Raw genomic sequence first — 15,884 nt, 5'->3', positions numbered from 1 at the left:
GATCAAAAGCCCATACGGCTTACAGTCAGCAGGAAAGGAGAAGGACAACACTTTCTCCCCCAATGCCCACACAATTCTTTTCCTCAGCAATCTGGAACGGCATTATTTCAGGTCACTATCTATGATAGTCATAGACTTGAATGGTCTCACTATTGACCTAACCTTAGTCCTCAGTGATCAGTCTGTGTTAAAAAATGTGGTAGAACAGAGCACTAATTCTTTACAGAACAGAATACAGTGACTTGTAGCAATAGTCAGAATAATAAAATCACCACTTGTCTCAAATACCGTGGATAGGATCTGTCAAGACAAGGCCAGAATAATGAAAAGTGCTGCTCTTCTGAAACAGACCACAGAATATTTCCTCTGTGTCACACCTAACTGCCATATCACGTATCACTTTACATTGTTAAGTAACGTAGAATGAGGCTAAGTAAGGAATGCACTTTGAGTGTCCAGTGAGATGACATGCATCCGACGAAGTGGGTATTCATCCACGAAAGCTTATGCTCCAATACATCCGTTAGTCTTAAAGGTGCCACAGGACTCTCTGTTGCTTTTTACAGATCCAGACTAACACGGCTACCCCTCTGATACAGTGAGATGGTATCAGTGATGTTCTTTCCCATAGGTACAGAAGCAGAGCATAAAATCACAGGCATTAAAACCATCATGCTAAAATAATAAATTTACTTCTATCTCTATCTCTCTTATCTATCTTAGGGATTTCTATCACACCCATTCACATGGTATCCTTCCTCTAAATACATTTTTTTAAAGAAGTAAACTTCCACAAAGATATCAGTGAGTAAGCTAGAGTGGAAAATGAACTGTGCTACTGATCACCAAAGAGTGTAATATCTGAGCTCAGTGCTGAAAGAACTGTTGGAAGTAGAAAATGACATCTATGATGGGATATCCAGTACTATATCTGGATGAACAGACAGGACAAAGCTCTCATTTTGCTGCACCAAAACCCTAGTATTCAAAAGCACAAAAATACACCACGATATTCACCAAAGATGTTATCAGAAATTAAAAAGGTTTATTCTTCTGATTCTATACTACACATCATTATTGCTAAAATCAGGATAATAACTCAGGCCCAAATCCTCAGCTGCATTGTTATCTCAGCGGGGCTATGCAGATTTTCACCACCTGAGGATCTAGCCCTACAGTTTCAATATATATATATAACACGAAGCAGCTTTGTTGAAATTATACTTTCTTTTTGAAAAATCCCTGAATCCTACTTTCTAATTAATGCATTTTCTTTAAAAATATAATTTCAAATTAGTTCCAATTAATAATACTACCCGTGATCCAACAGCCCCAGGTTACAGAATGTTTAAAATGTTTACTCTTAAGTAATTTAATAATATACTGCTTCATTCTATTTAGTTTTAAATGAGTCTACCACTCTGTAGTACCTCATTAACAGTAAGGGTTATATTTCTGATCTCTGGCATTTATGCATGTATATTTTGGATGAGGCTATACATCTTGTATGCCGCTGCAAGGATGTATTCTCCGGCCCAGTATTCCAACATATAAAATGCGTTGTATAGAAGTTTGGGTATGTGTGCAATTTAACACTTATTTCATGTGTAGTGGAGAGGCAATAAACCTATTTTTTAATCAAACCCATGTGCATAATTTATATCAATTCTTCATCTGCATCTTATACATAAGAACAAGATAAAAGAAGAAAATCAGACCACTGTCTCAGAACAGTCTGTAGGTAATGCAGGATCTCATGAAGAACTGCTTCAAAGATCAGTTCCTCATATCTATGAAAACACTTTTAAATTATTGTGGTTAAAGATACTGTTGAAACTGTTGCCCTATTTATTCTACATGATTATTGACTGTTCATAGCAGGCCAGATCCTGTGGAAATTTTGTTCCGGTAAGGACTGTGGGATAAGGCTTTACATAAGGACTAAAGGCTGTGTCCCACTATCAGACATACGAAACCCACAAAAAAAAAAAAAAAAAAAAAAACCACGCAGAAATTGGGTTTGTTATTGGCTTAAGTGACTTGTGAGTTGCTTGTTGGCTAGTTTTTGGCTTGTAGCTTGTTGCTTCTTTTTTTTGATTGGCTCCCGGCAAGCGGGGGCAAGGGGTGATAAGCAGAGGCAAGCACGGTCAAAGGCGGGAGAGAGTCGGGGTGCACAGCGGGCCCACCACAGTCCCAGATTTCGCGCCGGGGGGATCTAGTCACATAGAGTGTTGGGGTTTTTAGGGATTGGCTTGTTTTGGCCTTGTTTGAAATGGGATTAGCTTGATTTTTGGCTTATTGTGAAAGTCGGGGTGCTTATTTACTGTCCCACATGTTGATCCAGATCATGTCACACCCTTAAGATCTTCATGGGGATCCTCCCCACTCTACATATTTCACCCTTACTTGGATGTGACATGCAAAAGATGGACATGGAGCTGTGGCAGGCCTGTGAAGGTGTGAACCAGACACATTGTCTCCCTCTACCCTTTCAGAACATACCCAGGCTTTATTCATTTTTTTTACAGACTCCCCAGCGAAAAGTGCCCTCCTGTGGCTTTTTACTCTAGAGACAATCTGGACCATTTTAATTTTTATGCTGATCTTTTAAATTTCTTAATGTTATTTAGATTAGACTAATGCACTATTATTTTACATATAGACAATAGCTTATTACAATTAATTTGTTATTAAGAATAACATAATTTATTACAAATTAAAATCAATAAAGCTTCCTTAGTATTTGCATTTTTCTGTCATTATATAGTAATGTTTCCCATGGACAACACACTGCATTAAGTTTACTCTGTAGATGTCTTTTCCAAGCAATTTCACAATCCTCTGCCATGTACTGTACAGATTTTGCTAACTGGTATTAGCTGACTGTTTAAAAGCAAATACTGCAAATACTATGTAATGGTTCCACAAATGACATATATCCTTTCTATGTTTATAGAAACAACATGAATAGTGTTATCTCTAATTTGATTTGCCTAACTGTACATCTCTGGATCATGGCATTAGAGATACATGATTAACATGGCTGGTTTCCAGAAACAGCATATATTTTAATAATCATGCCTATAGTTAACTTTGCCTTCTAAATCATACAATCAAAGAAATTAGAATCAGAAAAGACCTGTTAGGCTAGAGCTCCAGTTTCACTCAAGCAACTCGAGATGCACCAGGAAACAAGAGGCACGGGCAGGCGGGAGAGGGGGCGGAAGGGGGAAGAGGACTTTATGCCACCAAGACAACACCACCCCTGGTCCTGGGGGCTGCCTCAGTGCTGCCTCAACTTGAGCCAGCAGATAGACAGTGGCTCCCAAAGAGCTGTTCCACTGGTCAGGATCTCTAGCCCCAGTGCTGGTATGCCCCCCTAGCCAACTTGCTGAGCCCTAGCACAGCTTTAAGTCCCCTGTATGACACTGCAATGGCACAAAGTGCCAAGGATCTAGCCCACTGGGTCATCTAGTCTACCCCCTGCCATTACAGGACTGTTCCCTACAGCAGAGTCAATTCTCGAGTACTTCATCCAATCCAAATAACTCAAGACAATAGGGCTTCTACCATTTCTCTGAGGACATTATTCCACAACCTAATTATGTGTCACTGTAAGGAAATATTTATTGACTCTCAGTTTAGCTTAATTTCAGCCTAATACTCCTAGATATACACTCCCCACACTTGAGCTGCCCTAAAAAATTCCTATCCGTGCAACTCTCTTCTTCGGTCTTTCAAATTTACTTTCTCTTTTCAAGGGAAGAAGCAGTGCAACTAGTTCTTGTGGGAGACTTCCATCCCTTTTTGCAATTTGTTTTCCTGGTTGAAGGATGAACTCTCTCTCATACTTTAAAGTGTTTCCAAGATTCAAACAAGTTTAAAGATCTGGGATACTGTCTGATCACAAGTGGCTTAAATAAATGGCAGATCCCAGTACTGTTGAGCCCTAGTTTAAATTATTCATATGTGAGTGAGGCAGAATACAACCTAAAGACCAGACGCTGCACTTGATCTAAAGCCAAACTCCAATTTATTTCAGTGAGAGCTGCATACATGGATATGACCATAACTATTTAATATATGAAAATATATATTTATATGTAAATATACACCCACACGTGTTATATACGCATTGTGAAAAAGCTATTAACTTTTATCAGGTTTTTTAACTGATAAAATTCAGATTTGTGAAAGTGTAAGGAATCTCACTCTCTTTATATCTATTTGTAACTTACATGGTAAGCCAAAAATTTATGAAATCCAATGTTTTTCCTCAAAGTGTTAGAATAACATGTTATATTTCTGATGTCACAGTTATGCTATTCTCATACCTTACTGAAAATCTTGTGACATTCAAATTTGCAAAACTGCTGCAAATCCTATTTTCTTCTTTCTCCTTATAAAATTACACCTGACAGTTCAAATGGAGTCCAGTAAGTTATACCTCATCACAGTAACTTGCAGGAGCCACAAAAGCCCTGGTGCTATACAACTTTTTTGAAAATCAGACCCCTCCACCTTCAAAAAAAACCCTCTACTGTCACATGGTATTAATCTAATAAAATCATATTTTTGTTCAAGTACTGGTGAGTCATGTTATAACCATAGCAAACTTGTGGAAATCTAATGCTGTATTTCAGTTTTCACCACTATATACTCTATTCATCTATATATAAAAGACTTGATTTTCAAAGGTGCTGGTCACCTGCAGCTTTCATTGAAGTCAGTGTGCTGTGGGTGCTCCAAACCTTTAAAAATTAGATTAATACAGTTCTCTTACTTATTCAAATATAAAATACACAGGAATAATTACAGAATGTGACAAAACTTAACAATTATTTTATGCTGCTTTAGGATTTGAAGTGAGACAGCATGTCTCACAGCATTCTTTCTCTTTTTTAATTTTATTTGGCTGTGAGGCACTCCAGGATATTTCAAACTCTTCTGCACCTATATTTTCAGGGCCTTAAAAATGGAAATGCTAAACTATCAGCATCTTTTTTAAACCCCATTTGAGCCCTATAATACTTTCAAAAGTTCACATAATGTACATGGGAAGTAAAAGAGACAGAAAATGCTCTCTATCTGAGATACAAAATTTCCAAAATACAGTTACGCAATGTTAAAGAAAAATTGTAAATATGTGCATAGTATCCATTGAGATGAAACATCTCATTTACAGGAATTTCCTGTCTGATTTTAATAACACACAAAATTAAACACATAAATATTAATTTTATGTATTGCATCAGATGTAGGCAATGAAAAAGTATGTATCACATCAGATGCAGGCAATGAAAAAGCAATGTTTACATTTATGGGTGTCTCATTAGTGTTTTATTATGTGAAACACTAGGAGGCATCAGTTGGGTAAAAAAAGGAGTTCTGTTTAAAAAAAGGTAAAACATTACCAGAACTAGTCATCTATGAAAGTTTGATACTTCCAAATGTTAGTATAGCATATATGTCATAACTTTATTCCCTGCAAAAACAGCCAACACTTTATATTATATTGCCAAATTAGATTGTAGTAAAAGAAAAAAGATCCACATTTGATTTGCTAATTAATTTTTAAAACATACTGTGATGTCTACAGATGTAACACAAAGTACAGCTCAATATTATATTTTAAAATATAATGGAATACTACCTGGAACTAAGATAATTTACTTGATGCTTAATGCCACACTTTTGCTAAATTGTAAAATGCAGATGCTTTTTGCATATGTTCCTAGTAGGATAAGTGCTATGAATTTAGTATAGTCTCAGGCAGTTTCAAGAATGATCTAATTGCTGTTGAAGGATGTATCACCTAACCAATATTTTTTTTTAAAAAAAGCCCCCAAAACACTTACATACTCTAAATGTTAAGTCTATTTTCAACAAGTGTTGAATAAACAGTGATTTTTTGAAAGACATGCAACAATGCTCCATGTGAATCATTTTTATCACGTCATATAAAACCAATCATTTCAAAATTGAATTTTCCCTGCTTTGAATTGCATTTAACAATGACTAAGCAACAGGGTTATAGTATCCTTATTAATAATCAATTGAAATTGACGTGTGCCTTGCCATGCTGCAGCAATCAGCTTTTATCTCTGTCTGATCAAAATGACATGAGAACTGCCTAATCCTTCTTTTGTAAGGCACATAAGACTTTGTTGTCACTGTTGGTTTTGTGAATCGCCTCTATAAGCTGGTCTGATTTCCTAAAGATGACAGATCCCGGTGAACAGCCAAGCTCTACTGCACTGCAGTCAATGCGACTGTGAGATTAAAGTACAGTACTGAAGACACTAGCTTTTAATCACCTGTCCACATGTAACATACTGACCATCAGCTCTCAGAAGATTAGCTTAAATCCTTTCAGAGCAGCCAGGCAATTACTATATTCATAAAATGAAGAAAGCATATTTAAAATATTTCAATTTTTCACTTACAACTTAAATAGTGCATGCTGACCGGAGTTCTTCTGTACATGTTTTATTTTTGAAATAAGGTGCAAAGGTATACTGTTAACCCTTTCATACACTAACCTGATATCATTAATCTTAGTGCTAAAGTTTTCTACCTCTTGAGTTACAAATAAACCTGTTTTTAATTTTAGAGGTTTGTCTCTAAATCATCAAATAGACTAAAATGTAGATGTAGAAAAATGTCTGTTTATATTATACTATGGGATTTAAGATGCCTGAAGTGCATTACACAAATAGATACACAAATTATACTCCAAAATATTGCATCAATTAATACAATAAAACTTTTATTTTATTATAGAGTATCTTATTTATGTTATTTCCACAATCAGTGTACTTAAAACAACACCAAACCATCTTTTCTGAATTTTTGGTAAATTAATGTGTAATTTAGAAGTTTGGTCCAACAGATGAAAACGTAGTTAAGAATCATAAAACATTCTTTTATGCATTCAATATCAGGGCATGACTTTTTGCTCAACAAGATACAGAAATACTCTTATGGATGCACTGTACTACTTTACTGATCAGCTGAAAAATTAACCTGTTACAAAAAAGAGGAAAAGAAAGAAAAACTTAAAATGGCAAAAAAATATTTAATTTGAAACTTCTACGCAACTGTTAAGTTTCTACGTAGTTATTTAACCATTCCTTCCTATTACAGAGGTACACAAAGAAGCTAAAAACATTTACAATCAAAAACTTTTAAAGATGAACTTCTGGAAAAAGTCTGGAAAGGTTAATTTCTGTTTGTCCACAAGGCACTAAATGTTTTAAACTCACAAGATAAAACTGTTTACATGATCATCTCTCTCTCTCCCTCTCTCTTTTCTGTGGGTAATTTACATACACACAAATAAAAGGACTTTATCAAGCAAAGTTATATATGCACTAAAACAAAAAAAGCTTTAAGAAGAATCTTCAGACTACCAGGAAATTGGAAGAAGCTTAAAAAGTAAAAAACGCTTGTCTGATCACTGTAAGGTACTCCTAAATTGGCAATCCAGACGCATCATTTTGAAAGATTTTAATCTCACATATTGTTCATCATTTATTGTTGCATCAACACTGAAAGGCATGTTTAAACTTAAATTGTCTTTTTCTTGGTCAAACAGGCATAAGAGAAAAACTCCGAGAAAATGGGATAGTATGTTACAACTGTATTCTTTTATAAGGAAATTTAATGTGGCACTCTACTCTTTCACATCTTATGCCAACTGCCAGATAGACATCTGATTTAGGATCTTCTGTCTGTGGGCCTGTTCCTGAAAATTATTACTCACATGAGTTGTCTATCCTCATACAGGTAGTTCCACCATCATCAGTGGGACTTATTTAAGGACTACTTGCATGAATGAAGGTTTGCATGATCAGGCCCTAGATTTGTCCTTCAGATGCTGTCCATAAGATAAACAGTAAAAAATGTATGTCCGATTTTTAAAACCAAAGGATGTGTATTGCAGGAATACAGACACTCTGGATTTAGGACCCAAACCTGAAGTTCTTACTCAGTCAAGTCTTTCAGTGTCTTCAACAAGAGTTAATATTTGACCCAATATGAATTACGTATTTCACCAAAATACAGAGAAAATACATATATGATGTCATAGTTCTATATTTATTTAAATAAAATGGCTAAAATAAGAAACACTGTGGGATTTCTGGTTGTTGGTTGGTTTTTGTCTCAGAACAATGTTCTAAGCATCTTCTAACAATAATAATTTAGAAAATGACAAATTTCCAAAGTGGCCAACTGCATGAGTGTTCGAAACTGAAATCAGCCAGTACTACAGAGGTTCAAACTGGTTCACAGGTGGTCATATTTCCATGCTCTGCCAAGCCTCTAGGGATTAGAGTTATTATACTCCATATAAACATCTTTCCTCTGCAACCACAATACCCTGCAAAGTGCCAGTAAAAAGAAAGCTAGTCACATTTTTTTGTCTAACATAATTGGTCTGCTGGCCACCTTTATACCCCTTTTAAAATAAATCTATGAAATGAGAATATAATTTAAGGCAATTGCCATTAAACTTATCATCAGATATGTGGTAGGAAAGTGCATTTTGTGTCTAGGCAATTCTCCATAGACCTCCAGTAAAATATTGGCAAAGTGCCTTTCTCTGCTTAATTCTTACATCCTAATATTAAGGTATATATTAAGATATTTTATTTTAAAAGACAGGTATTTGCTAATCATAACCACCATGTACAACCAATGAGAATAAAAACTTTCTTTAAAAACATATAACCGCAGGGCCCTGAAGTGACAGAAATTATTCAGATATAAAGCTTTGCCCTATGCTATTTACCCTTTTCATGTACTTTTGGAGTAAAAGAATTAGTAATATAGTTTTATTCTTGTTTGGTTTTCCAAGATGACAGAACACCATACTAAATTATCTAGAAAATGTAAGTATTCCAGTTCCATAATCCACCAACAGTTTTCTAAATTCCCCCTTTACACCAAACTTTATCTTAGACCTTAAGTAATTTTAATCAAAAGTAAAAAATAGCCAGTTTTGTAAAGGAGATCTAACCTTACTCACTCTTAATATAAAGATTAGTTCAAGTATTATGCGAATACCAGAACTTTCATTCTAACAGAAGAACACACCATATGCCATAATGCAAGCTGCCTCTGCATCTCAAACTTAAGTGTGAAAAAAGGAGATGCAAAAAAGGTATACACTTACAGGCATGCTTTATCTAAAACTAAATGCAAGAACTGAAAAGAGCAGTGGCATATGACGTTTAAGAGTGTTTTGCTCCCCTGCCAGACTGTTTCTTCAGTGAACTGTTTGATAAATCAGGGGGCAAGTACTACAAGGTCATAGCATTTGGTGAAATATTAAAACCAAACAAACTGCACACACTTTATGATATCAAGCACACTAATGACGTGAACTAACTTCATGAAACTTTAAACACTTAAGAGACTGATGGGGATGAGTAATTTGAATAGCTGGTGATTTAACTAAGTTGCTTGACTAAAAAGTTACTTTAAGGCAATTGCTAGTGGATTCATATATTTAAAAAGTATACAACTAACCTCAATCCCAGTACACATACATAGACGGATAACATTCTTAAAAATGCAATAGGATATGTATATGGGGCTCATATACAATCCCCACTCTATTTTATTTCCATTCTGAATTTCATATGTACTTACATTACAAACATTTAGATGAGCAGACTAGTCCTTGAGATATTTTCCTTTCTTAGGAAAAAAAATAAAAAAACAAAAAACCCTTTACTTCTTCCAGCCTTTTAAGTGTTCACCACCTGGTTCAACATGCAGCCTCCTTGAACCACACACAAGCCTCAAAGTCAATCCAATAGCAGCCAGAAGATGTCTGATGTGTGTGTGTGTATCTGTGTGTGTGTGTGTGTGTGTGTGTGTGTGTGTGTGAGTGCACAGCGTGGAGGAGGAGAAAGTGGCTGTGCTGCTGGCTGGATTAAAAGTAACCGGACTCGTCCTGAAAGCGTCCAGGAAGGAAGTGACAGAAGGCGAATGGGAAAAAGAGAGCAGCTCACAGCCTTTGTAACATCGCGGAGGGGGGAAGGAAGAGGCAAGGAAGGGATTCAAAACTACACGCTTGATGAGGTGTCCTTTTCTGCTTCTCTCCCTTCCTCCCTTCTCTCTGTCTCTCTCTCTACTTCTCTCTCTCTCTCTCTCTCTCTCTCTCTCTCTCCCACAATCCCAAACGAATGACTCTCTCCTCCCGAGCTGGAGAAATAATCAGTTTCACTCTTGCAAAAAGGGGGCGGGATCAGATCCCGAAAGCGTTTTAATAAAACAAACATAGAGCAGCAGCAGCGGCAGCAGCGCCTTTCCTTGCCCCTCTAGTCTAAACTAGATTGATAAATTACTCCACTACACTACTTTAATTATGTATATGGTATGCAGAATAAATCACCGAACATCAGCACCTCAATCAAGCACTTTTTAAATGATAATTGCATCTTGGGTGAATCAATCTCTCCATTCCTGACATTTTGCTAATTTTAGTTTTGCGGTGGGGGTAATGGCATATGCCACACGCAAACCTAATGACAATCCTTTATTATACAAAATTAAGAAAATACGGCGAGCTGGTGCATCTTCCCCCCCTTCTGGTGAGGTTCAGCAGCAATAGGACACAAGACCACTGCAGGATCTGGGAGAGAGACACTCTGGGCCAGCTCAGAAACAGCCACGGCAAATGCTGCGCACACTGGAATTGCTGCTAATAAAGGGCGCCCAATGTCCTCCAGTGGCAACACTTACACAAAACAATCGCTGCTTGAATGCGAGGAATTACGGGGGAAAGGGGTTTAAAAATAAATGCTCCTATCCTAATATGCCCGTGATCGTTCCCATATGTGGTCAACAGGAAAATATCTGGGCATCAATACATTCCAATGTCTATGTACAAGAGAGCGGAGACAGGTACCCAATTGAAATAGAGGATGCCGGCAATTATTAAAGGAGAATAAACTGAAAGGGGCGCTGAAACGCAAAGTCTGTGCAAGCGGCAGAGAAGATCCTATCATCATCATCCAAGCAACTGGAGGCTGTCAGGCCAACAACTTTTTAATCAGTTTCGAAACATATCCAAACATATCTATGCAGCAGGCGTGTGTATTTTTAGCCCGCATGACATTTCCTACCCAGTCTCCTTGCACCTTTATTGGCCTCTTTCTTCGGAGCCTTCAGTCTGTAAACCAACCCAACTTCCCAAACGCATTAGACTTACGTATCCAATTGCTGGTGACTTCACTTACCCTGGGCTGCTTCAGCTGCACAGGAAGCAGGCACGGGGCTAGGAGAGAAACAATCGTGATGCTAACGTTTGAGGGAATGCAAATAAACAGACTCCCTCAGCAAACCGGGTTGCTGGTTAGATAAAGTACTGTTTGCCTCATTGCACAAGTCCAAATCAGACCCTACTGCATGAGATGGTCTTTCTGCAGACTTTTCCACTGAAATGTAGTATTTCCAACACACTACATAATATGACAGAACCTTCTTAATATGCTCATTTACCTTTACCACCAGTACTGAAAGGACTCTTCTGTACACAAATAAAAGTCAAAATTAAGCATATGTAAAACTTTGTGAGTAAAACTACTTTGCAGATTCTTGTTTTAACTTTTATGTAGATAGCCAACTTCTATAATGCTTTGAAAGCAACAGGATACTTTATAAAGGTATAAGCCATAACAGACCTGAAGGAAACCTGAAGAATATATATAATAACAACAAAGCAGTGAATAAAACAACAGTAAGACTTATTTTGGTTTACTTTATTTTTATTTCAAGGGCCTAACCCTACAATTTTTTTTGCATGTAAATATCCCATTGGGCCATTGACTGACTTCTAAAATTTCAGTTTAGGTAATTAATAAATGTCTATTTACTTTACTGTATATTCTAAAGCAGGAATGCTCAAAGCATGGCCAGATCTGAATGAAACTGATGGAGTTATAAAATATTGCCCAAGACTGTTCTCAGTTTTGATACTTAGGTGGTGCCTTAACTGACTACAAGTCCCTTAACCATCTACTGCATTATGATCCGATTTGATAATAATGGGCGGACAATTCTTACTGGACAGATATCCACGGATCACATCCCGTAAAACACAACAACAACAATAATCATAATTAATAATAAATAAATATAAACATTTATATTGCAGTAGCCTCTAGAGGCCTCAGCCAGGTAGACACCATACAGACATATAATAAATGACAGTAGTTCGCACACATGTGAGTAGTCTCAGCAGAGGGACCAAAATCTGGGAGAACATGAAGTCTGAACTACCCTTTCAGCCCTAGTGGTCTCACCAGGTTTGGAGTGAGGCACTCTGGTAAAGAAATATGGGAAAGTTTGCACTGATCCTATCCTTGCTGTGCCTATTCTGTAGCTAGAGTTTCATTTTCCCAGCTATCAATATGGCACCAGTCTTTCCAACAGCAATAACATTAATATTTTCTTAGTTTTTAAAAAAATGGAGCATTATGCTCCAATGGGACATCTAGTTTCCAGGCTCACACCTTTGTGCTGTAGATGAAAATGGCTGTAATCTGTTGGATTTTGCGCAAGCTAAATGCATCTTTCAGGCTTTTGTCTAGTGGCTCAAGTAGACCCTTTAGTTGGCAGGATAAAGCTTGGATGGTACTTCAATTCAACATCAAGAAATCAGATAGCAATTACCACAACAAAGTAATATGTACAGCTGCTTAATATGTCTACTATGCCTTCCACATTTTTAGGCTCTGAGGGCCTAATCTTTAAATAGTTGTGACCTTCATATATTAGAGTATCTGTAAACTGTGCCAGGTTTTTGTCAGAGCACAATTCATCAAAGCAATGAAGAGGACACCTCCATCTTAAAACAGAGTTCAAACATTAAGTGGAAAAACAGACAGATGGACAGATCTACAGTAGAGGGCATGCTTCCTCATCAATTCCAGGATTCAATAAAGCATATATTAGTACACAAATACACAATATCTTTTGAAATATGTGTAGAATCTTTCTAGTTGGGAATTGGTCCTGCTTTGAGCAGGGGGTTGGACTAGATGACCTCTTGAGGTCCCTTCCAACCCTGATATTCTATGATTCTATGATTCTATGATACCTGGTAGGGTTAATTTTAGAATCTGGAATAATTTTAAACAACGAAAAATCTTTACTTTGTTATCTGTACCAAGTTTTAAAAACATGCATCATAAATAGCAAATATTTTGGGGGAGAATCCCATTTGGATTTCTTCCAAAATGGTCTAATCTGAGCTATGGTTCCTGTTGTAAATTGGTCATTCATAGGCCTGTTGGCAACCTGTACTATGAACAATGTTGCACCTTTTTCCAATGCATCACCTGACATATCTGAATTAAACAATAACGCATAATATGAGGTGGGATCATTAGAAACTCAGATCCCCAAAGCCTTATCAGAATGAGATATAGCAAAGTGTCTCTTTTCCTTAGAGTGTGATTATCTCATGGTTAGCTTAGCGAGCAACCCCATAAAGGGTCTTATTAAAGTCCATTTTTAATCTTCTGTACCTGGTGACAAAAAATTTCTTAAAAGAAATGAGGCTACCAATTTACATCATTAAGTGACATTTCAACAGAAGATAACTGAGATTAGGACAAAATGATCCACTTACTTTGCATTCTAACCCTGGGGTGGTTTAGTTTCTATTTTCTGTGCAGAGTTCTGCCCCACCCCACTCCACCCCTTGCTCTTAAAACCACCTCTCTATCTTATAACAGCGGTGTACTAAAGCACTTCTTCCTATGTCTGTCTGCTTTTTAACTTGGCCCATGCTGGGTGTAGCTCTTGAAGTGAGCTTTAAAAAATTATTTTAAAGTGAGCTGGGGCGGTTGCCACAGCAACCCACCCTGAGAGGAATCAAGGCTATAGATTAATCTACCCCACAAGATTATTCAGCAGTACTGTATTTGTTCTACAGTCATTCAGAATATTCCTTCAATCCATATGTCTTTATAATTGAACATAATGTATACATTCGAAAAATCTCAAAGATAATAGGATATGGATTCCAGGAGCAGAATTTAAATATTTTATAAACCATAGGAAAGAACTGGAATGTATATAATTTCTTGTCAAATGAATTAATTATAAAAGATATTCACAAGGCATGGCTGAGACATGAACTTTAAATAAAATGGTATGCCATTACTAAAATGGTGTAATGCACAGCACGCAATGATTACAGAAAGCCTTTGTCAATGGTATACCTGTAAGTACACAATACAGCAGAATTTGAGCCTAAAATTTGAAATTATAAAAACTACTTAATAATATTAAATGCAATAAATATTAAACACTCACCACATACACCCTCTTTATTGTCAAAATCATCCGCCTCCAATGCTTTACTTAATCTGTTCCATAGTAGTTACTTCACAGTTTACAATTCTTATTCGGCACCTTAGATATTTAAAAGCACAAAAGTAGCATATTATTAAAATGTAGGTCTGTGGTAGTGAGGCAAATTCATTTAAAGAGATGTATGAAAGAAACAGCTTCTGAAAAAAACGGAGTCTTTATTGTTCGGAACTTACATCTCACCATCATATCACTTTTAACTATGTATAATCAAATACCTTTATGTATTAAACAGCTGCAGTAAAATCCATCTGAATCCTACTTTGGGGATGCTGAAATATCAATAAAATTGTGAATTGTAATAAAACTATTGATCTGAGAGTGTAATAATCTTCGGAGTAGGTATTATATAAAATATTTATGGTTGTCTTCACTGTTTTTTTAAACAGTTCCTTCACTGCTTAATGAAGAGGTGTACTGTACAGAGGTAACAATTAACATTATTGTGTCAAAAGCTGTAATTTTATGGCAAAGTGTATTAATCAATTTATGTTCTTTTTTAAAGAACTACTGGTTTTTACACACCAACAACCATCTAAGGAAGGTTCCATAAAGGCCTACCTTTTAGATTGCAAAACGGCCTGTAATCAGAACACTTTTCTTCTTGTATTGTTTGTCCGGCCTTCTGTACACTAGTTGCTTGTGAAAATGGTGTCTTCACACAAATCGTAATGTGCCTCCCAGCAAAGTAATCGAGTAAATGGCCAGGTTTATAGCTGTAGACTATTTGAATGATCATTTGGACCATTTCTTATCTGATAGTTTCCTGATAACATCTTGCCTTTCTATTAATACTTTAAAAAAAGTTTCATTTTTATTTGCACATTTGAAATAGTTTGAGAATTACTGCACAAGACAGTGTTTGAGTTTTAGGAGAAGCTTATTATTCTTCATAACTAGGAAGTTAGTATATTCCAGTCTCTTGAGGTCATTCACAAAACACTGGGATATACACAGGATGGGTCCTGCAAAGCCCCCTCACAGACACAGTACGCCTGGTTTCGCCTTGCAGCTACAGTGTGGGTCCCTTTCTTTAAACTCTTCATACTACGAGTGGGTTCGATTCTAAAGAGGGGCAGTAAGGAGAGGGGAAGAAAGGAGGGGATATTTCTGAGCCTCCCGGAACTTGGGACTCTGGCCAGCCTTTACCAAACATCCACAAGCCCACAGCCAAGGGCTGCTTTTGAGTCCAAACAGCCCAAACCCCAGCAGATGATTTTTATGGCCACTCAATCCACTGACACTGCGCAGATTACAGACCAATCAAAAGTACAGTAAAGCAAAAGCCGCGCGGTACCCGTCGGATTTCCCCTCCTCTCCTCCGGCTTCAGGCTGCTGCCGGTGTAGTGTCAGAAAAAGAACAGCCAACTAGTGTTGGTACTAGTAGCAAAATGTGTCCGTAGCGGCTTTTGATACTACACCAGGCATCGGGGTTCAGATCCAAGCTCTCTCCCTCCTCTCGGATTTGTAACTCACAGTTGCAACGAGCC

The 15,884-nt window shown here is 36.9% G+C and overlaps 1 protein-coding gene across 20 annotated transcripts in view; it reads right to left on the bottom strand.

Moving 5' to 3' along the window:
- MEF2C (myocyte enhancer factor 2C) overlaps positions 1-15,884 on the bottom strand; it is a 156,003-nt gene that overhangs the window by 127,322 nt on the left and 12,797 nt on the right. For 13 of the 20 annotated variants that reach the window (XM_054031376.1, XM_054031378.1, XM_054031357.1 and 10 more), the window contains exon 2: positions 14,338-14,436. The gene's annotated coding sequence lies outside the window, so the exon portion shown is untranslated. Of the gene's footprint in view, positions 1-9,657; positions 10,133-11,252; positions 11,291-14,337; positions 14,437-15,884 lie in introns of those variants that run through there. The other 7 variants (XM_054031362.1, XM_054031363.1, XM_054031365.1 and 4 more) reach the window with 2 other exon arrangements.

This window comes from Malaclemys terrapin, chromosome 6, assembly GCF_027887155.1.
Source record: "Malaclemys terrapin pileata isolate rMalTer1 chromosome 6, rMalTer1.hap1, whole genome shotgun sequence".
In the NCBI taxonomy this organism is placed as follows: Eukaryota; Metazoa; Chordata; order Testudines; family Emydidae; genus Malaclemys; species Malaclemys terrapin.
Note: the sequence above shows the minus strand (reverse complement) of the source record. Positions and strands in the feature narration are given on the sequence as shown.